Source organism: Microtus oregoni, unplaced genomic scaffold (genome assembly GCF_018167655.1).
Source record: "Microtus oregoni isolate MIOR12 unplaced genomic scaffold, Mior012 000006F_ref0000085, whole genome shotgun sequence".
Lineage (NCBI taxonomy): Eukaryota > Metazoa > Chordata > Mammalia > Rodentia > Cricetidae > Microtus > Microtus oregoni.
Genome location: NW_024543065.1, coordinates 47,255,600 through 47,279,348, shown reverse-complemented (window position 1 = coordinate 47,279,348; position 23,749 = coordinate 47,255,600).

The window sequence follows — 23,749 nt, the reverse complement described above, 5'->3', positions numbered from 1 at the left end:
GCTAGTCTTCTACCACCTTCTCCCCCTAATCTCTTGACCTTCTACCCCTAATCCCTTGGTGCCTCTACTCTACTTCCCCTCCTCCCTAGCCCCTCCCCCCTCTTCACTCTCATCCTTAGCCTCCCTCTGCTGCTCACTGTATTCTCCATCTTCCTCTCTACTTTTCTTCCTTCATCTTCCCTCCCTCTCTCTACACTACAAAATTAAGCCTCTAGCTTTGCAATGAATTGATACATAAAAAGAAAGACTTCACCTTAGCCGCACTAGGCACAAAGAAAAATAATGTTGAGTAAATTCAAGATGCTTCCATGAAAACAATCACCCAGGTCACATGAAGAGTCATGTGTCTACGGATACCTTAATTCAGCCTCATAAGCCAGAGTTGAAGAATACATTATAGAGACCCAGGGATGTTTCTTATATCATAGGACTCTTTAGAGAATGAATAGATTGGTAAATGAAGGGCTGGCTAGCTCCCTAAATAGCAATTGTTTTCATATTACACAAAGTATTGACTAAAATTTACCTTCAAAGGAAACAGAAACATTTTTCAGCAAGGCTACCTTACTTCTTCCTTTGGGAAACTTTACAGATCCTCTGTCTTGTGCCATCTGACGGTCACTGGTTGGGGCACTAGGAACATCATGACCCAGGCAGTACCGTCACCTGCCAGTACAGGGGAAATCTGTAGACAGAACCTAACTCTGGAAGTAGCAATGGGTAGAGTCTGGGTTGGCTTGTAGAGAACTTTGTTGCCTTTCTACCCAGGAGGGTGGCAGTTCCATGTGCCTATGAGATCATGATGCAGTGAAGAGGTTCAGGGGACTCAGTTCTGAATTCCTAGCTTCTATGAATTCACTTATACTTCTAGTGGAAGATGAAAAAGATAAACAACTCTGCCAAAACATAAGTGCCAGAAAGTCAAGGCTAGAGCCTGAGAGCCAATCCTTTTACACTTTTCTTGGGGGAAAACAAAAAACAAAAAACTTTGATTGCTTGGTTGCTTGATTGGTTAGGTTTTTGAGACAGGGTCTCACACAACCCAGGTTGACCTCAAACTCTCAGTGTAGCTGAAATAGATCTTTAACTCCTGATCTTCCTGCTCCAGAGTGCTGGAATTATAGGCATGTTCCACCAAGCCCAGCTTCAGCAATCATTTTTATTAAGAAATAATTATTGCATCCATTGATATGATACAGTTTGAAGTTGTTGCATATTTTTAAAGTGTGGATGGTGACATCAAGTTAACCAAAAAAATCTATCACCTCCAAAATGTACCTTTTTGTGAGCAAAGTACTGAAAGTTTTTTAATGTAATGATTTTATGTTTGAAAGTAACAAGGAACATCTTTCTTTCTTTTTACCTTTGAAAGTGATCTCAGGGGCTGGAGAGATGGCTCATCAGTTAAGAGCCCTGGCTTCTCTTCCAGAGGACCTGGGTTCAATTCCCAGCACCCACATTGCAGCTCACACCTGTCTGTAACTCCAGTTCCAGGGTATCTGATAACTTTACACACGCATACATGCAGGCAAAACACCAATTCATATAAGATTTTTAAATTATATTTAAAATTTTAAAAAGAAGAAAGTGATCTCGGAAGACTTCTATTTTAGGATTTTTTTTTCTTTTTCCCCCTTTTATTAAAAAGACTATTTTCTTATACAATATATCCTGATTACAGTTTCCCCTCCTGCATGTCTTCTAGTTCCTCCCCACTTCCAGATCTACTCCCTTTCTGTGTCTCATTAGAAAAGAATAGGTTTTTAAGAGATAATGAAATTGAACAAAATGAAGTATAATAAGATAAAACATAAATCATTACATCAAAACTTGACAATGCAAAACAACAGAAGGAAAAGGACCCTAGGAGAAAGCTCTAGAATCAGAGACACATTTGTTCCTACACTCAGGAGCGCCATACAAAACTAAAAGCCATACTATATACACAGAGAACCTGGTGCAGACCCATGTCTGACTTGTGCTTGCTGCTTCAGTATCTCTGAGTTCATATGAGCTTTGTTCATGTTGATTTAGAGGGTCTTTTTCTCATGGTGTGCTCCATCATCTCTGTCCACCTCCTTTTCCATGAGGATTCCTGTGCTCTGAGGGAGGAGATTTAATGGAGATTCTGTGTGTGTGTGTGTGTGTGTGTGTGTGTGTGTGTGTGTGTGTGTCTGTCTGTCTGTCTGTCTCTGTCTCTCTCTCTTATGTGATGTCTAGCTTTATGTCTCTGTATTTATTCTCATCTGCTACAGAGGATGCTTCTTTGATGATGTCTGAATAAGGCACTGATCTATGAGTATTTTATAGTATTTGGTTTTATCATAGGTTTCTTGGCTATCTGGTCTCTGGTTCTTGGTAACCCAAGCAGTTTTGGTTATGGGTTCAATCTCGTGGAGTAGATCTTAAGTCAAAGCAGACATTGGTTGGTTGCTCCCACACATTTTGTGCCACCAGTACCCTAGAATATTTGAAAGGTGTGAAAGATCGAAGGATTTGTGACTGGTTTTGTACTTATATTTCTCTTTTGGTAGCCTGCAGAGTACCTTCCCGTGCCAAAGATACTTGAAGATGGGGGTGAAGGTTCTATGTAGGCACCAATTCAGCTCTCCATGCTCAATGAGTTGTGTGGGTGTTGTCCTCAGCAACGGAGCTATACATCTTGCCAAAAAAAAAAAGGTGAAAACACATTTCCAGGTGAAAATACATTCACTATGACCAGGGTTGTGGCTTTTCTGTAAATGATGGTGTACGATTCTACCAGTGGTGGCGAAAGACTGATAGAAATGTGTTAGCCTCCTCATATTCACCTGTCCTGGTCATAATAGAGGGTGTCCCTGGGTTTCTCTCAGTAGAGTCTGTAAGGCACCTTGCAGGATCTCAGAGAGTTGGCGGGGGGGGGGGGGGTGCTGCAGGGAAGGCTGCCAAACAAGTTATTCTGTGATTTCTCATGGGGTGAGCCAGGGGTGTTCTGTGTATGAGATGTTGCCTGCAGTAGCTCAGAATCCAGCCAGGAGGGTCTCTCATGTTTCAAATAATTCTGTGGAGGAGGTGAATTCTAGGCAGGGCCATAAAAGTCTCAATGCAACTTTCAGTTGGACCCTGGTCTTGCGGAAGCATCTGCTGAGGTTGGTTTAATGTAGGCACTGGCAGGCCAGAGTTCTGGCCAAGAGGGCCACAGGTGGTGCTGAGAGCACAGGGGATGCAGGTGCTGATGGGGGCATACAAGGGGCATATGAAAGGGGAATTTTTTCCAGTCCCTCAGAACAAAATGGGCTTTTCAGGTTCTGATCTATTCTTAAAAAAATCTAAATTATCATCATAGCCTTCTAGTTTTACTTGAGACAAGTCTCCCACCATTCTGTGCAAGTGGCAACCACAACTTGCCAGCAATCAATGAAGGGAAACTGATCCAGTGCCCTGAGTCCCCCATGACATAACTACTCCCTTATCCAGCAATCCCTCAGCAGGCCATCCTAAATGAAGGCCACTCATTTCTCAGAACATTATGGGTTCCCAGGAGACAGATTAACATGATAGTCTTCCTATTCCTTTTTTTTTTATTGCGAAAAGAAGAAAAGAAAAAAAACATAAACAAAAAACAAGTTTCCACCTCCTCCCAGCCTCCCATTTCCCTTCCCCTCCTCCCATGCTTCTCCCCCTCCTCCCACCCTTCTCCCCCTCCTCCCACCCTTCTCCCCCTCCCCCCACTCCTCTCCCCCTCCCTCTCCAGTCCACAGAGCAGTCCGGGTTCCCTGTTAAGTCCTAGGTCCTCCCCCCTCCGTCCATATCTAGGAAGGTGAACATCCAAACTGGCTAGGCTCCCACAAAGCCAGCACATTAAGTAGGATCAAAACCCCCTGCCATTGTCCTTGGTGTCTCATCAGCCCTCATTGTTCGCCATGTTCAGAGAGTCCGGTTTTATCCCATGCTTTTTCAGTCACAGTCCAGCTGGCCTTAAATTATTTACATTTATAACCTTACAATTACTGTGGCGTCCTCCCATTTCATCCCACTAGATGGCATTCACACACAGGAGGAAGACAGAAGAGACAAGTACTTCTGGATTGGTTTTCACTGTTCATCCATCTCTCCAAAGCACATTCTTAGAAATCCCATGCCAGCCCAATACACAGACGTTAAGTGCTGTGTTCTGTTTCTTTACCAGAATATTCAAACAGCCCTAGAACAACAGAAGTTGATCAGATCACCTTTCCATTTAGTCAAGTGGGCTAATAAGAACCAAAACCACATAAACCTAATTTTTACCAGTCTTTGATATAATCCCTGAACCTAGGTTCTGTTGACTTTCAGGGTCTTTGAAATGGTACTCCAGAGATAGAGAGAGATATTAATGGTAAACATATATATATAGAGAGAGAGGGGGGTTGAAGAAAATATAAAGAGAAGGAGAAAAAGGAACAGGGATGGGGAAGGGAGAAAAGAGTCAGTGAATGAGAAGAGAGATATGTCTGAGACACAGCAATAGAATCACTAAGACATATAGAAAGACATGAAGGCAAAGCTAGAAAAAGATAATGTAGGTAGGCAAGAGAATGACCAAGGTCTCTTATTCTGGAATAATGAATTAACTGAGAACAAGGCATAGGGCTTACCTGTGGTCCCATTTCCCAGCAGTTTACTGTGGGTCTTCCATAAGTCCTTGGCACTTCCTCACCTCAACTTCCTCATCAAAGAAATCCTGCTTGAGACCAAGAATAATATGTAGTCAATTCTAATTGAGACCAAGAATAATATGTAGTCAATTCTAATAGGCCAAAGAAGGAATTACAGCCATCTTAAAAGAAATTCTAAGACCTTAGAATTACATTTAAAAGTTAGAATGAAGCTAGTAAGGTAGGTCAAAGGGTAAAAGTGTTTGCTGCAAGCCTCATGACCTTAGTTCCATCTCCAGGTGCCACATTGAGAAAAGAGAGAGCTGACTCCTGGAAATTGTCCTCTGACCGACACATAGACACATGCACCATGACAGGAGCACGCACAATCAAAATACGTAAATAATCTCTAAAAGTTAAGTAAAATGTTTAAAAATTAATACATAGCAAGGTATAATGACATACATCTTTACTCCCAGCCCTGGAGAGGCTGAGGCAGAAGGTTAACTGTGAGTTCAAGACCAATCGGGACTACACAGTGAGTAAAGAACTAGCCAGGGTAACAAAGTGAGATCCCTGTTTCAAGGGGAAAAAAATCAGACCAGCAATCCTCAGGATCACACCTAGTGCTGCAAAGAAATACCAGATGCAGCCTCCCTTGCCCCCATCCACACCTTCTGTGAATCCTATATGCCATCCTTCCCTGGCCTCCCCCAACATCACTGTATCCCATCCACTAACTCGGGCAGACAACCGCTGCTCAACCAAAAGCCTCGCCTGCCAGATGACCAGGTAGGCTGCCTGTGGACCTTCTCCACTCTCTTTGTTCCTCCAGACCTAATCTCCAGGGTGGCTATCTCACCTGGCCTCCCCTTCCCTTAGCCTTCAACACCAGCAACCAGCCAAACAGGCCAATACAATGGGCAACATACAGATACCACATTCTCTGAAAATTCAGACAGGAAACAGAAACCAAAGAGCAAAACACACACCCAACAAAGATAAACCCAGAAATCAGTACCGAGACCTAGAATCACCCCAAACCCAGATGCCTAGATGCCAGATTAAGACAGGGAACCCTGACTGCTCTTTGGACTGGAGAGGGAGGGGGAGAGGAGTGGGAGGAGAGGGGTGGAGGGAGAGGGAGAAAGGTGGGAGGAGGGGGAGGGAAATGGGAGGAGGGGGAAACTTTTTTTTTCCTTTTCTCAATAAAAAAAAAAATACAAGCCTAAGCTATTGACCAAGCTTTCATAACAAAAAAAAAAAAAAAAAAAAAAACCCACAAGCAATAACAGCCAGGGCAATAAGAGCCCACCAAAGTCAAGCTATGTTCCGCAGCAGTCCCTGAATGTTCCAACTTAGCTGAAGTACAAGAAAAAGACCTTAAAACCAACTAGATGAATATGACAGCAGTCTTTAAAGAGGAAATTAACAAACCCCTAAAAGAAATCTAGGAAAACACAAATAACTGAAGGAAATTAGTAAATCCCTCAAAAAAACAAGGAAAACAGAAACAAACCATTGGAAGAAATGAGTGAATCTCTTTTAAAAAGCCAAGGAAAAAACAGTTGAAGGAAATAAGTAAAACTGTTCAAGACCTGAAAATAGAAAGAGAATAAAGAAAACATGGACAGAGGGATACAGGGAATGAAAAATTGTTGTGTCTGTGTGTTCCCCATGCCCATTATTTCCTTGAATCGCCACCCTCTGCCCTTCCCCCCACCCGCTCCTGAAGCTTGTATAATCCCTCTTCCTTTCTTCAGCAGATTCCTGGAGCTTGGCCCAGTGCTTGGCTGTGGATCTCTGCATCTGCTTCCATCACTTAGCTGGCTTTTGGGAATTTGTTCCCCATGCTGGATTACCTCACCCAGCCTTGATGCATGGGAAGGTGCTTGGTCCTGCCTCAACTTGATGTGCCATGCTTTGTTCAAGTCTGTGGGAGGCCTTCCCCTTTCTGAATGGAGATAGAGGACTAGTGGATGGGAAGGAGGTACATGGAAAGTGTGGGGAGGGAATAGGAAAAGAGAAAAGAAATGGTGGTTGGTATGTAAAATAAATTTTAAAATGCTAATTAAATTGAAATTTTAAAGCATTTTAAAATGAATAAAGAAAGAATTATGGGCATCAAAAAAAGAAAGAAAAATTTAGGAATGCAAACAGGAACTACAGAGGCAAGTTTCACCAACAGAATACAAGCAACGGAAGAAAGACTCTCAAGCATTGAAGATATGATAGAAGAAAGGGATATATCAGTCAAATAAAATGTTAAATCTAAAAAATTCCTGACATTAAATCCAGGAAATGTGGGACACTATAAAAAAAAACCCTAAGAATAATAGGAATAAAAAAGGAGAAGAATCTCAGCTCAAATGGTCAGAAAATATTTTCAACAAAATTAGAGAAGAAAATTTTTTCTAACCTAAAGGAGATACCTATAGAGATATAAAAAGAATATAGAACACCAAATAGATTGACCAGAAAAGAAAGTCCTCTAGCCACATAATAATCAAAACACTAAACATGCAGGAAAAAAAAATATTAATAGCTGCAAGGGAAAAGACCAAGTAACATAGAGAGACAAACTTATTAGAACTACCCATAACTTCTCAATGGTAACTCTAAAGGCCAGAAGGGCCTGGACAGACATGCTACAGACTCTAAGTAACCACAGATGACAACCAAGACTACTATATTCAGCAAATCTTTCAATTACCATAGGAGAAGATAAGATAATACATAATAAAGTCAAATTTAAAGATTCCCTATCTAAAAGTCCAACCCTACAGAAGGTGCTAGAAGGAGAACTCCAAACCCAGAAGGTTAACTATACCCATGAAAACATGAGGAATAATTAATATTACACCAGTAAAACCAAAAGAAGAGAAACATACACAACAACAGCAAAGCAACAGGAATTAACAGTCATTGGTCATTGATATCTCTAAATATCAATGGTCTCAGTAACGCAATAAAAGGCAGACTAACAGAATGGATACAAAAACAAGATCATCTTTCTGCTGTATCCAAGAAACATACTTCAACATCATGAAAAACATTACCTCACGGTAAAGGAAAAAGACATTCCAAGTAAATGGACCTAAGAAACAAGGTGGTGCAGCCATTTTAATATCTAACAAAATAGACTTCAAACTAAAACTAAAATTCCCCAAAAGAGATGGGGAAAGACATTACATACTCATCAAAAAAAAATCAACCAAGATGAGATTTCAATTCTTAATATCTATGCCCAAAACACAAGGGCACCCACCCTTATAAAAGAAGCATTACTATAGCTTAAATAACACGTTGATCCTACTCACCAATGGAAACTTCAATACCCTACCATCACCAATGGACAGGTCATCCAGACAAAAATTAAACAGAGAAATGCTGGAGATAATTGATGGTATAAACCAAATGACCCTGACAGATATTTGTAGAACAATTCACACAAACACAAAAGAATATACCTTCTTCTCAGAACCTAACAGAAATTTCTCTAAAACTGATCACATACTCAGACACCCAAGACTCAATAGACACAAGGATACTTGCTCAACTATTTTCATAGCAGCATTATTTGTAATTAACCAGAACCTGGAAACAACCGAAGAATGAATAAGGAAGTGGTACATTTACACAATGCAATACTACACAACTGTAAAAAACAATGACCTCATGAAATTTGCAGGCAAATAGATGGAACTAGAAAAAATGTCATCCTGAGTGAGGTAACCCAGACTCAGAAAGACAAACATTGTATGTACTCACTCAGAGGTGGTTATTAGGAAGAAAGGATAGGATAATCAACCTACAATCCACAGCCCCAGAGAAACTAGATAACAAGGAGGGCCCAAAGAGGGAAGCATGGGCTTCCCTGAAAAGAGAAAAGATCTGGGTAAATGAGAGGTGGGGAGGGAAGGATTGAGGGATGGAGGGGTGGAGGGGTGGAGGGGTGGAGGGATGGAGGGATGGGAACTAGAGGGAGCAGGTTGGGCAGGTTGGGTGCAGGAGGTGGGTGGAAGCAGGATGGAGGGAGGGAGTAACAAAAGAGATATCTTGTTGGGGGAGCCATTTTGGGGTTAGGGAAAAACCAGGTACCATGGAAACCCCCAGGAACATACAAGGATGACCCTAACTAAGACTCCTAGCAATGGTGGCGAGGGTTTCTGAACTGGCCATCTACTGAAAGTGGATTGGTGACATCCCTAATTGCCATCATAGAACCTACATCCAGTTACTGAAGGAAGCAAAGACAGAGACCCACAGTCAATCACTGAGCTGAGCTCTGAGAGTCTTGCTGAAGAAAAAGAGGAGGGATTGTACCAGCCAGGGGTGTCATGACAGGGGAACACACAAAGATAATTGACCTGAGCTCATGGGAGCTCATGGAAGTTAGACCAACAGTCAGGGAACCTGAATGGGACCTACCTAGGCCCTCTGCATGTATGTGATAATTGTGTAGCTTGGTCTCTTAGTAAGGCTACCAGCAGTGAAAGCAGGATCCTGGCGCTGAGCTAGCATTTGGTAACCTGTTCATCATGTTGGATTACCTGGCCCTGCCTCAATGTAAAGGGATGAGCTCAGCCCTGCCTCACCTTGATATGCCATGCTTTGTGCAAACCCATGGGAGGACTGCCCCTTTCTGAATGGAGATGTAGGAGTGGATGGGGAGGGGGATAGATGAGAAAAAGGAGGGGACAGGAGTAAAGGAGGGAGGAGAAACTGGTTGGTACATAAAATAAGTTAAAAAAAGTTATTTAAATTAAAAAATTGTTTTTAAATTTTTTAAAAAAGATTTAAGAAAATTGAAATTACTCCCTGCATTCTAACAGACCACCACAGATTAAAGCTGGATGTCAACAACAGAAGCAACAGAAAGCTTACAAACCCATGGAAACTGAAAAACTCCCTACTGAATGAAAAATGGCTCAAGACAAAAATAAAGAAATTTAAAACTTTCTAGAATTGAATGAAAATGAACACAGAGCATACCCAATCTTCGGTGCAAGTGTTACTAGGAGGAAAGTACATAGCACCAAGTGCCTAAGTAAAAGATCAGAGGGATCGCACACTAGCAACCTAACAGCACGCCTGAGAGCTAAAGAACAAGATGGGAAAATCACATCAAAAAAGAACAGATGGCAAGAAATAACCAAACTGAGAGCTGAAATCAATAAAATAGAAACAAAGAGAACAATACAAAGAATCAACGAAACAGAATTGATTCTTTAAGGAAATCAACTAACTTGATTATACAAACTAACTCCAAGATGTAGAGAGAATATTCAAATTAACAAAATCAGGAAAAGAAATCAGGGAAACTTAAGAGCAGACATCAAAAAAAAAAATCTAAAGAATCATAAGAATCATTAAAAACCTGTATTCTACCAAATTGGAAAATCTAAAAGAAATAAATAATTTTCTTGATAGGTACCACTTACCAAATTAAATCAAGATTAGAAAGCTAAATAGAACTGTAAACTTGGTGAAATAGAACCAGTCATTAAAAGACTCCCAACACAAATTAGGCCAGATCCGACCATTTTTGCACAGAATTCTACCAGCCAATTCTCCTCAAATTATTACACAAAACAGAAACAGAAGGAACATTGCTCAATTCATTTTATGAGGCTGTAGTTTCCCTGATACCCAAACCATGTAAGTTGGTAGAAACAAGGTGAGAAGTTCTGAAGGAAGGTTCCTTTATCTGTGCAGAAACTTGAGGAATGAGGAGAAGCAGAGTGTTTGTACAGTGTGATGCTAAGGATGCCTGCCTGCATCCCAAGGCTTGAAAAAAGGAACTAGAATAGATGAGTCCTTCCTACACCTTGGACTAAGCTCTTTACAGATGCAGGAATGTTTGTTCCACCCCTCTGTGGTAATGCTTGTTCTCCTAATTCTAGAATGGAGAAAAATGGTGATATAAAGGGATCCTCTGAAGATCTCCAAAGACATCTAAATATGTAAAACTGGAGACGAGATGAGGGAGAGAGCAAGAATGGAGAAGGGGATGGGAAGAGAAGAGAGGGACAAGACAGAGAAGGAAAGAGATAGGAGAGAGAAGAGAGGAGAGAGGTAAAGAGAGAGGAGAAATGGAAAGAAAAGAGAGGGAGGGGAGAAGAGAACAGAGAGGACAGGAGGAGAGAGAGGAGATAAAATGTTTCTGTAAGATTTTAAAGACATAGAATAATTTTCTGACAGACATTGTGGATGATGTGAGACCCAGACATGTAGTGACTTTGTTGGACTCAGAAGGTAACAGAAGGTCAAGCAGCCCAGCTCCCGAGCAGGTACTTTTAAGCAGTGTGGTACTGCCTGCCTAGGTCTTAGTACATGTACAACTGTTAATTTGATTTTAATCTTATCTTTCTCCTCACTAAAATTAGGAAAGCAAGCCTTGCCATAGAGGGGTGGTTTAAAGATTCACATAAAGGATTAGTGTAAGGTAGAAATGGATTAAGGTTAAAAATTTAACTAAGATGTAGCTATCAGGTTTCTAGGAGGTAAGGATATAAGCATGGAGTTGTAACTGGTAAAAAGATCTGGGGGACACAGCAAAAGTTGTTTCTCTCCTGTCTCCATAAATGGGAACTGAGGCAGGAGAGATGGCTCATCAGTTAGAGCACTAATAGCTCTTCCAGTGGCCCTGGGTTTCATTCCCAGCACCCACAAGGTGACTCGCAAACATCTGTAACTTCAGTTCCAGGGGATTTGACACCTTTTTCAGACCTCTGCAAGCCAGTCTCTAAAGCCATAGTCAGTATCTGAGGAGGGTCATGTAGCCTACCAGACAGGCCTTCACTACCTAAAAAAAGGTCAGCATGTTGTTGCTCCTTTCTTTGTAATTTGGAGGATGCCTGATAGAGATGCTAATTCAAACTTACATGACAGCTAGCATACAGAGCAGGCAGGTAGTTGGGGGCATGACAGAAAAGCCATTCAACTGGTTACCTAGGAGACAGAATGCTAATGTATTTCCCCTAAGTTAAGTTTTGGTATAAAGACTGTTTGGAGAATAAGCGAAAGGAATTCTTCAGGATGTAAAATCAGGACTTCATGAGGGATCTCTGAGAATTTCCCTCCCGATAAAGCTATGTGAATTGTGTCTTTATTCCACACCTTCACACCGGTCCAGAGAGAAATAGTTTATGTTGGGGTCTGGTCAAGAAAAATAATTTATGGTCCAGGCTAGTACCAGACTCCAACACTTTTTCATGTCCATGATTACCAAGAGTATGTATTTACTTGGGCTTTATTCACCTCCTGTGTAGATTTTTCAGAACACCTACTCATTGCACCCACTACATTAGAAGAGTTCAACAAAAAAAAAAAAATGCTTCTGGGGTTGTATTTAAGAATATATATGAGTCAGGTGGTAATGGCACACACCTTTTTTTTGCATTTCTGAAGGCATTATTATTATTATTGTTTTGTTGTTGTTGTTGTTGTTGTTGTTGTTGTTATTGAAAATTTCTGCCTCCTCCCCACCTCCGCCTCTCATTTCCCTCCCCCTCCCCAGCTCCTCTTCCCTTCCCTCTTCAGCCTGAGGAGCAGTGAGGGTTCCCTGCCCTGTGGGAAGTCCAAGGTCCCCCTCCATCCAGATCTAGAAAGGTGAGCATCCAAACAGGCTAGACTCTCACAAAGCCAGTACATGCAGTAGGATCAAAACCCAGTGTCATTGTTCTTGGCTTCTCAGCAGCCCTCATTGTCTGCCATGTTCAGAGAGTCCTGTTTTATCCCCTGCTTTTTTAGACCCAGTCCAGATGGCCTTGGTGAGTTCCCAATAGATCAGCCCCATTGTCTAAGTGTGTGGGTGCATTCCTTGCAGTTCTGACTTCCTTGCTCATGTTCTCCCTCCTTCTGCTCCTCATTTGGCCCATGGAAGTGCAGGCCGGTGCTCCAATGTGGGTCTCTGTCTCTATCTCCTTCGATCACCAGATGAAGGTTCTATGATGATATGCAAGATATTCATCAGTATGACTATAGGGTAGGGCCATTTCAGACTCCATCTCCTCAACTGCCCAGGGAACTAGCTGGGGACATCTCCCTGGACACCTGGGAAGCACTTTAGGCTCAAGTCTCTTGCCAACTCTAAAATTGGCTCCCTTAATTAAGATATATACTGCCCTGCTCCCATATCTACCTTTCCTTTATCCCAACCATCCCATTCCCCAAAGTTCTTCCCATCCTCTCCTTATCATTTTTCTCTCTCCATCTCCCCTTTCCCCCATCCCATCCCACCCCCAGTTCCCAGTTTTTGCCTGGCAATCTTGTCTACTTACAATATCCAGGAGGATAACTACATGTTTTTCTTTGGGTTCATCTTCTTATTTAGCTTCTCTAGAATCCCGAATTATAGGCTCAATGTCCATTATTTATGGCTAGAAACCAATTAGACTGAGTACATCCCATGTTCATCCTTTTGGGTTTGGGTGGCAAGAACGCAGCCTGCAGCTACTTCTAAAAGATTGGATACAAAAACAGGATCCAACATTCTGCTGTTTACAAGAAACACACCTCAACCACAAAGACAGGCATCTACTCGGAGAAAAGGGTTGGGAAAAGGTGTTTCAAGCAAATGGACCTAAGAAACAAGCAGGTATGGCCATACTAATTTCTAACAAAACTGACTTCAAACTAAAATCAATCAGAAGAGATCGAGATGGACACTTTATACTCATAACAGGAACAATTCATCAGGATGACGTCTCAATCCTAAATATCTATGCCCCTAATATAAAGGCACCCACTTATGTAAAAGAAATATTACTAGAACTCAAGGCAGACATCAAACCATACACACTAATAGTAGGAGACTTCAACACACCTCTCTCACCAATGGACAGGTCAATCAGACAGAAACCTAATAGAGAATTAAGAGAATTAATGGAGGTAATGAAGCAAATGGACTTAACAGACATCTATAGAACACTCCACCCAAATAGGAAAGAATATACCTTCTTCTCTGCAGCTTGAAAATTGACCACATACTCGGTAACAAAGGAAACCTCCACAGATACAAAAAAATATCAGTGACCACCTGTGTCTTATCAGATCACCATGGATTAAAGTTAGAATGCAGGAACAATGCTACCATTAAGAAAGCGGACAAACTCATGGAAACTGAACAGTCAACTTCTGAACCACACCTGGGTCAAGGAAGAAATCAAGAAAGAAATTAAAGTCTTCCTTGAATTTAATGAAAATAAAGGGACAACATACTCAAACCTATGGGACACGATGAAAGCAGTGCTAAGAGGAAATTTCATAGCACTAAGTGCCCACTTAAAGAAAATGGAGAAAGCACACATTGGAGACTTAACAGCACACCTGAAAGCATTAGAAAAAAAAAAGAAGCAGACTCACCCAGGAGGAGTAGAAGACTGGAAATAACCAAACTGAGGCCTGAAATCAACAAAATAAAAACACAGAAAACAAACCAAAGAATCAGTGGCACACGCCTTTAATCCCAGGACTTGGGAAGCAGAGGTGGGTGGATCTCTGTGAGGTCAAGGCCAATCTAGTCTACAGACTGAGTTCCGGAACAGCCAAGGCTGTTACATGAAGAAACCCTGTCTTGAAAAAGTGTGTGTGGGTACTCGGGTGCAGTTACTGTTGCAGAGAGATGATGAGCTGAGAACTTTGGCAAAATGGAGAAGCACAACATGGGAAAAATGTAAACAAAAAAAAAAAAAAAAACCAAAAGGGCAGACGATGCAGGCCGCAGGTGGCGGGGACCAACAGGGACCTGCACAGCAGCAGACAACGCAGGTCGCAGGCGGCAGAAGCAGGCTGCAGATGAGAGCAGATTGCCCCACTACAATTAAATCAAAGAGGTAGGCCTTTGGTTGGCAAGGTCCCTGGCAAACGGGGAGCCTGGTCCTGTTCCTGAAGGCGCTTCTGAGGGGTGAGAGGAATCTTGGCCCCCGTAGGAGCCAGGAAACAGAGCAAGGGCATTTTGTAAGAGGAGCCCCTAGCCAGCAGAGAAACCTGATCCGGTTTGAAAAGACCGATTAGATAGCATTGATAGGAGGAGATTGGCAGGAGCCAAGGCAAAATTTCACCCAATAATCTGAAAAACAACATGAAAACACCAGAACCCAATGATCTTACAACAGAAGGACTTGAACACCCTAACACAAAAGAAGTGGAAAAAATTGACTTTGTGAAAGCAATAGAGTCCCTTAAACAACATGTGAAAAACGCCCTTATAAAAATGGATCCGAAGTATAACAAAAAGATTGAAGAAATGAGTAAATACGTACATGATACCCTGGGAAACCAAGAAAAAACGATCAAACAGGTAATGGAAACAGTTCAAGAATTAAAAACTGAAATGAAAGCGAGGAAGAAACCACAAACTGAGGACCAGCTGGAAATGGAAAATCTAGGTCAATGAGCAGAGCCTACAGAAACAAGCATAATCAATAGAATACAAGAGATAGAAGAAAGAATCGAAGATTCTGAGGACACCATAGAGAAAATAAACGCACTGATCAAAGAAAACAGCAAAGCCAACAAATTCTCATCACAAAACATTCAGGAAATATGGGACACAATAAAAAGACCAAACCTAAGAATAATAGGAATAGAAGAAGGAGAAGAGTCACAGCTCAAAGGCCCAGAAAATATTTTTAACAAAATTATGAAAGAAAACTTTCTCACCATAAATAAAGATATGCCTTTGAATATTCAAGAAGCATACAGAACACCAAACAGACTGGATCAAAGAAAAACATCCCCTTGCCATATAATAATCAAAACACAAAATATACAGGTTAAAGAAAGAATATTAAGAGCTGCAAAGGAAAAAGGCCAAGTAACTTATAAAGGTAAACCGATCAGACTTACACCTGACTTCTCTATGGAAACCAAGAAAGCCAGAAGGTGCTGGATAGAGGTACTGCAGAAAATAAGAGACCATGGATGCAAACCCAAACTACTATACCCAGCCAAGCTACTGTTCACCATCAATGGAGAAAACAAGACATTCCAGGATAAGAACAAATTTAAACAATATGTAGCCACAAATCCAGACCTACAGAAAGAAATAAAAGGAAAATCGCAACCCAAGGAATCCAACATTGCCAACACTGCCTACAATAACTCAGGCATCTAGCGACCCTTCACCAGCACAACACAAGGAAGGGAGACACACAAACTCTACTACCAAAAACAATAAGAATAACCAGAGTAAACAACCACTGGTCATTAATATCACTTAATATTAATGGTCTCAATTCACCTATAAAAAGGCACAGGCTAAGAGATTGGATACGAAAACAGGATCCAACATTCTGCTGTTTGCAAGAGACACATCTCAACCACAAAGACAGGCATCTACTCGGAGAAAAGGGTTGGGAAAAGGTGTTTCAAGCAAATGGACCTAAGAAACAAGCAGGTATGGCCATACTAATTTCTAACAAAACTGACTTCAAACTAAAATCAATCAGAAGAGATCGAGATGGACACTTTATACTCATAACAGGAACAATTCATCAGGATGACATCTCAATCCTGCATATCTATGAACCTAATATAAAAGCACCCACATATGTAAAAGAAATATTACTAGAACTCAAGGCAGACATCAAACCACACACACTAGTAGTAGGAGACTTCAACACACCTCTCTCTCCATGGACAGGTCAATCAGACAGAAACCTAATAGAGAATTAAGAGAATTAATGGAGGTAATGAAGCAAATGGACTTAACAGACATCTATAGAACACTCCACCCAAATAGGAAAGAATATACCTTCTTCTCTGCAGCTCATGGAACCTTCTTGAAAATTGACCACATACTTGGAAACAAAGGAAACCTCCAAAGATACAAAAAAATATCAGTGTCCACCTGTGTCTTATCAGATCACCACGGATTAAAGTTAGAAGGCAACAACAATGCTACCCCCAGAAAGCTGACAAACTCATGAAAACTGAACAGTCAACTACTGAACCACACCTGGGTCAATAAAGAAATCAAGAAAGAAATTAAAGTCTTCCTTGAATTTAATGAAAATAAAGGGACAACATACTCGAACCTATGGGACACAATGAAAGCAGTGCTAAGAGGAAAGTTCATAGCACTAAGTGGCCACTTAAAGAAAACGGAGAATGCATACATTGGGGACTTAACAACACACCTGAAAGCTCTAGAAAAAAAAAGAAGCAGACATGCCAAGGAGGAGTAGAGGACTGGAAATAACCAAACTGAGAGCGGAAATCAACAAAATAGAAACACAGAAAACAGTCCAAGTAATCAATGAAACAAAAAGTTCGTTCTTGGAGAAAATCAACAAGATCGACAAACCCCTATCCAAACTAATTAAATGGCAGAGAGAGAACATGCAAATAAATAAGATCAGAAATGAAAAGGAGGACGTAACCACAGACACAGAGGAAATTTAGAGAATCATTAGATCTTGCTACAAAAGCCTGTATGCCACAAAACTGGAAAATGCAAAAGAAATGGACATTTTTTTTAGATAAGTACCATATACCAAAGCTAAACCAAGACGAGGTGAACAATCTAAATAGACCTGTTAGTCGCAAAGAACTAGAAACTGTTAGCAAAAATCTCCCTAACAAAAAAAGCCCAGAACCAGATGGTTTCAATGCAGAATTCTACCAGAACTTCCACGAAGAGCTAATATTACTTAATGTACTTCAAAATATAGAAACAGAAGAGTCATTGCCAAATTCCTTTCATGAAGCTACAGTTACCCTGATAGCAAAACCACACAAAGACCCAACCAAGAAAGAGAATTACAGGCCTATCTCACTCATGAATATTGACGCAAAAATTCTCAATAAAACACTGGCAAACCAAATCCAAGAACACATTAGAAAAATTATCCATTATGATCAAATAGGCTTCATCCCAGAGATCCAGGGCTGGTTCAACATACGAAAATCTATCAATGTAATCCACCATATAAATAAACTGAAAGAAAAAACCATACGATCATTTCATAAGATGCTGAAAAAGCATTTTGATTGACAAAATTCAACACCCCTTTATGATAAAGGTCTTGGAGAGATTAGGGATACAAGGGTCATACCTAAATATAATAAAAGCTGTATACAGCAAGCTGACAGCTAACATTAAATTAAACAGAGAAAAACTCAAAGCCATCCCACTAAAATCAGGAATAAGACAAGGACGTCCACTCTCTCCATACCTCTTCAATATAGTACTTTAAGTTCTAGCAATAGCAATAAGACAACATAAGGGGATCAAGGGAATTCGTATTGGAAAGGAAGAAGTTAAGCTTTCGTTATTTGCAGATGATATGATAGTATACATAAGCGACCCAAAAACTCTACCAAAGAATTCCTACAGCTGATAAACTCCTTTAGTAATGTGGCAGGATACAAGATCAACTCCAAAAAATCAGTTGCCTTTCTATACACTAAGGATAAGGAAACAGAGAGAGAAATCAGAAAAGCATCACCTTTCACGATAGCCACAAATAGCATAAAATATCTTGGGGTAACTCTGACCAAGGAAGTGAAAGATCTATTTGACAAGAACTTTAAGTCTTTGAAGAAAGAAATTGAAGAGGATACCAGAAAATGGAAGGATCTCCCTTGCTCTTGGATTGGGAGGATCAACATAGTAAAAATGGCAATTCTACCAAAAGCAATCTATAGATTCAATGCAATCCCCATCAAAATCCCATCAAAATTCTTCACAGATCTGAAGAAGACAATAATCAACTTTATATGGAAAAACAAAAAACCCAGGATAGCCAAAACAATCCTATATAATAAAGGATTGTCTGGAGGCATTACCATCCCTGACTTCAAACTCTATTACAGAGCTACAATATTGAAAACAGCTTGGTATTGGCATAAAAACAGAGAAGTCGACCAATGGAATCAAATAGAAGACCCTGACTTTAACCCACAAACCTATGAACACCTGATTTTCGATAAAGGAGCTAAAAGTAAACAATGGAAAAAAGAGAGCATCTTCAACAAATTGTTCTGGCAAAACTAGATGTCAACCTGTAGAAGAATGAAAATAGACCCATATCTATCACCATGCACAAAACTCAAGTCCAAATGGATTAAAGACCTCAATATCAGTCCGAACACACTGAACCTGATAGAAGAGAAAGTGGGAAGTACTCTACAACACGTGGGCACAGGAGACCACTTCCTACGTATAACCCCAGCAGCACAGACATTAAGGACCTCATTGAATAAATGGGACCTCCTGAGACTGAGAAGCTTCTGTAAAGCAAAGGACACTGTCACTAAGACAAAAAGGCAACCCACTGACTGGAAGAAAATCTTCACCAAACCCTCAACTGACAAAGGTCTGATCTCCAAAATATATAAAGAACTCAAGAAACTAGACCGTAAAAGGCTAATCAACCCAATTATATAATGGGGCACTATGCTGAACAGAGAACTCTCAACAAAAGAAGTTTAAAGGGCCAAAAGACACTTAAGGTCATGCTCAACTTCCTTAGCTATCAGGGAAATGCAAATCAAGACAACTTTAAGATACCATCTTACACCTGTCAGAATGGCTAATATCAAAAACACCAATGATAGCCTGCTCTTCCAAAGGTCCTGAGTTCAATTCCCAACAACCACATGGTGGCTCACAACCATCTGTAATGAGGTCTGGTGTCCTCTTCTGGCCTGCAGAGATACACACAGACAGAAAATTGTATACATAATAAATAAATATTTTTAAAAAATGGGGCACTGAACTGAACAGAGAATTCTCAACAGAAGTAGTTCAAATGGCCAAAAGACACTTAAGGTCATGCTCAACCTCCTTAGCAATCAGGAAAATGCAACTCAAAACAACTTTGGGATACCATCTTACACCTGTCAGAATGGCTAAAATAAAAAACACCAATGATAGCCTTTACTGGAGAGGATGTCGAGTAAGGGGTACACTCATCCATTGCTGGTGGGAATGCAAACTTGTGCAACCACTTTGGAAATCAGTGTTTCGGTTTCTCAGGAAATTCGGGATCAACCTACCCCTGGACCCAGCAATACCACTCTTGGGAATATACCCAACAGAGGCCTTATCATACAGCAAAAGTATATGCTCTACTATGTTCATAGCAGCATTGTTTGTAATAGCCAGAACCTGGAAACAACCTAGATGGCCTTCAGTGGAAGAATGGATGAAGAAAGTATGGAATATATACATATTAGGGTACTACTCAGCAGTAAAAAACAAGGACTTCTTGAATTTTGCATGCAAATGATGGAAATAGAAAACACTATCCTGAGTGAGGTAAGCCAGACCCAAAAAGAGGAACATGGGATGTACATACTCATATTTGTTTTCTAGCCATAAATAAAGGACATTGAGCCTATAATTAGTGATCCTAGAGAAGCTAAATAAGAAGGAGAACCCAAAGAAAAACATATAGGCATCTTCCTGAATATTAAGGCGCTGAAAGGAGACAGAGACAGAGACCCACATTGGAGCACAGGACAGAAATCTCAAGGGCCAAATCAGGAGCAGAAGGAGAGAGAGCACAAGCAAGGATCTCAGGACCGCGAGGGGTGCACCCACACACTGAGACAATGGGGATCAGGAACTCACCAAGGCCAGCTGGCCTGGGTCTAAAAAAGCCTGGGATAAAACTGGACTCGCTGAACATAGCGGACAATGAGGACTACTGAGAACTCAAGAACAATCGCAATGGGTTTTTGATCCTACTGCACGTACTGGCTTTTGGGAGCCTAGGCAGTTTGGATGCTCACCTTACTAGACCTGGATGGAGGTGGGTGGTCCTTGGACTTCCCACAGGGCAGGAAACCCTGATCACTCTTTGGGCTGATGAGGGAGGAGGACTTGGTTGGGGGATGGGGAGGGAAATGGGAGGCGGGGGTGGGAAAGAGACAGAAATCTTTAATAAATAAATAAATTTTTAAAAAAGAAAGAAAAAGTGTGTGTGTGTGTGTACACATTTGGCAAAAAAATAATAATAAAAACATGAATTTGAAGGAGAGCAAGGAAGGATATATGGGATTGGTGAAATAAAAGGGAAATGGGAAATTATGTAACTTTTTATAACCTAAAAAGATAAAAGAAGTAACATGAAAAACAAGTTCCCAAAAGCCAGCTTAGCGCCAGGGACAGGTCCTGATCTCACTACTAGGAGCCTTACAAAGAGACCAAGCTTCACAAGTGCCACACACAGGCAGAGGGCCTAGGTTGGTACTGTGCAGGCTTCCTAACTGTTGATCCAGAATCCATGAGCTCCCATGAGCTCAGGTACACTCTCTGTGGGTTTCCCTGTCATGGCCCCCTGGCTAGTACAATCCTTCCTTCCTTTCTTCAGCAAGACTCCCAGAGCTCAGCCCAGTGCTTGGCTATGGATCTCTGCATCTGCTTCCATCAGTTACTGGATAGAGAATCTCTGATGACAATTAGGGCAGTCATCAGTCTGATTACAGTAGAGGGGTGGAGCTCAGTCCTTCCTCAACTATATGTGTCATGCTTTGCTCAAGCCCATGGGAGGCCTGTGCCTTTCTGGATGGAGATGGAGGAGGAGTGGATGGGAAGGTGGGTAGATGGGAAGGGGGAACATAGAAGGAGAGAAGGAAAGGGGAAACTACAGTCGGTATGTAAAGTAAATGAAAAAAAAGTTGCTTAAATAAAATTTTAAAATCAAAATAAGACAAAAATTAATCCCCAGTTAGTTCCTTGGGCAGCTGAGGATAGGGAACCTGAAATGACCCTATCCTAGAGCAATACTGACGAATATCTTGCATATCATCATAGAACCTTCATCTGGTGATGGATGGAGATAGAGACAGAGACCCACTCTGGAGCACTGGACTGAGCTCCCAAGGTCCCAATGAGGAGCAGAAGGAGGGAAAACATGAGCAAAGAAGTCGGGACCACGAGGGGTGCACCCACCCACTGAGACAGTGGGGCTGATCTATTGGGAGCTCACCAAGGCCAGCTGGACTGTGACTGAAAAAGCATGGGATAAAACTGGACTCTCTGAGCATGGCGAACAATGAGGGCTGATGAGAAGCCAAGGACAATGGCACGGGGTTTTGAACCAACGTAATGTGCTGGCTTTGTGGGAGCCTAGCCAGTTTGGATGTTCACCTTCCTAGAAATGGACGGAGAGGGGAGGACCTAGAACTTACCACAGGGCAAGGAACCCTGACTGCTCTTTGGACTGGAGAGGGAGAGGGAGAGGAGTGGGGGGAGGGGGAGAAGGGGGGGAGGAGGGGGAGAAGGGGGAGAGGAGGGGAAGGGAAATGGGAGGCTGGGAGGAGGTGGAAACTTGTTTTTTTTTCTCCTTTTTTCAATAAAAAAATGGAAAAAAAACAAATTTTGCTCGTAAAAAAATAAATAAAATTTGCTTCTGAATGAATACATAAAAGCATGCATTAAGGAGGCCCTAATAAGAGCTGAGCATAGTGGCACAAACCTTTAATCCCAGCACTCAGAAGACAAAAGCAGGTGGATCTCTGTGAGTTCAAGGCCAACCTGGTCTACTTGGTGAGTTCAGGCACCAAGCCAGAACTGCATAGTGGAACCCTGTCTCAGGAAAGAAAAAAAAAAGGAAAGAAAGAGAGACCTTCATAAGGGTTGCGAATATAACTTGGCGTTGGGACACCTGCCTAGAATCCACTAGTGAGAGAGTGAGGTGTGACTTGAATGCAGAATAATTGTCTAGCACATTTGGGTTTAACCCCCCAAATAATTCCATCAGCAGCCTATAGAGAACAGATGAGACAGCAAGAGGATGGGAGCTTTAGATACCCAAAACCTAGACAAAGGAGGTGATACCCAACCCCACAAAAGTTGTATTTTGACATCTACATGTGTGCCATCACACACACACAATTGATATAATATTATTGTTAATAATTAGTATCAATAATGATTATTGTTAATATTATGATATTGTTAATAATCATAGTAATATTATTGTTAATCATTATAATAATTTATTGTTAATAATAGTTATTATTATTATAAGTAAATTTTTTGTATTTTTAGACAGAGTATCTCTATGTAGCCTTGACTGTCCTGGAACTCAATCTGTAGTCTAGGTGGGCATTTAACTTAAAGAGATACTCTGCCTTTCAAGTGCTGAGATTAAAGGCATGTGTCACCATGCCCAGCTACTATGCAAAGTTTTTTTTAAAGAAATAAAAATAAATTCAATATAAACTGAACAAGTGAGGGTCACAAGTAGAAATGGTAGCTGAGCCTCAAGTCAAACCCAGACCACTCACCACCAACTCTTGGAGTCTTGTGTTGCTTAGAGGATATGCTTGTGGATCATGAAGGAGATGGTGCGAAGGAAAAGACCCAGGAGTCAGAATGGTTGATGAGAACAGTAAGTGCCAAACACTGACTACTCTAAAAACTGGTCCAAGAGAGATGTGTGCTGAGTGAAGATGTAAAGCCACCATTAAGACTGCATGCAGTGTGCCTGGGGTCTTCGGGTGGAATTCTGGGTAGAAGGTTGACTCTGCCATACCTCACTGCATGGACAGCACAGTACCAGTTTTCTTACTAGTACAACAAGGATTAGAAAAAGTCAGAACTGGACTCTGAGGCATAGGCCTGTAATGCTTTTCAGGAGGCTGAGGTAGAAAGAGTCTAAGTGCAAGGCTTGTCTGCACTACAGAGTGGATTCGATACCAGCATGGACAATTTAGCAAAATAACTGTTTCCAAATAAAAGGTAAAGAGGAGGCTGGGAATGTATCTCAGTGGTAGAGCACCTACCTAGAATTCACCATGGAGGGGCTAGAAGCAGGGACATGGCTCAGCACTAGAAACCTTGCAAACTGACAACTCTTTTTTTGGATAAGGCCTAAGAAACACTCATAAATTCACAGGCTTTGGTTACTCGAGGATGCCTATCCCAGAGTCACTGGTGGACTATTAGAGGCCATAGAACACTGATCTTTCAAATGTGTGATTCCCTAAGGATTGGGGAATAGGGATGTTACTATAACAGAAAAATTCCAAAATATCATCAAACACAGAAACTTTATTTTCTTGCTCCTTCCTATAGTTTAAGTCTTAAGCATCTCTACTTTCTTTTTATTTATTTACTTATTTATTCTACAGCCTGACCACAGTGTCTCCACCTTCTTAAGTTCTATTAT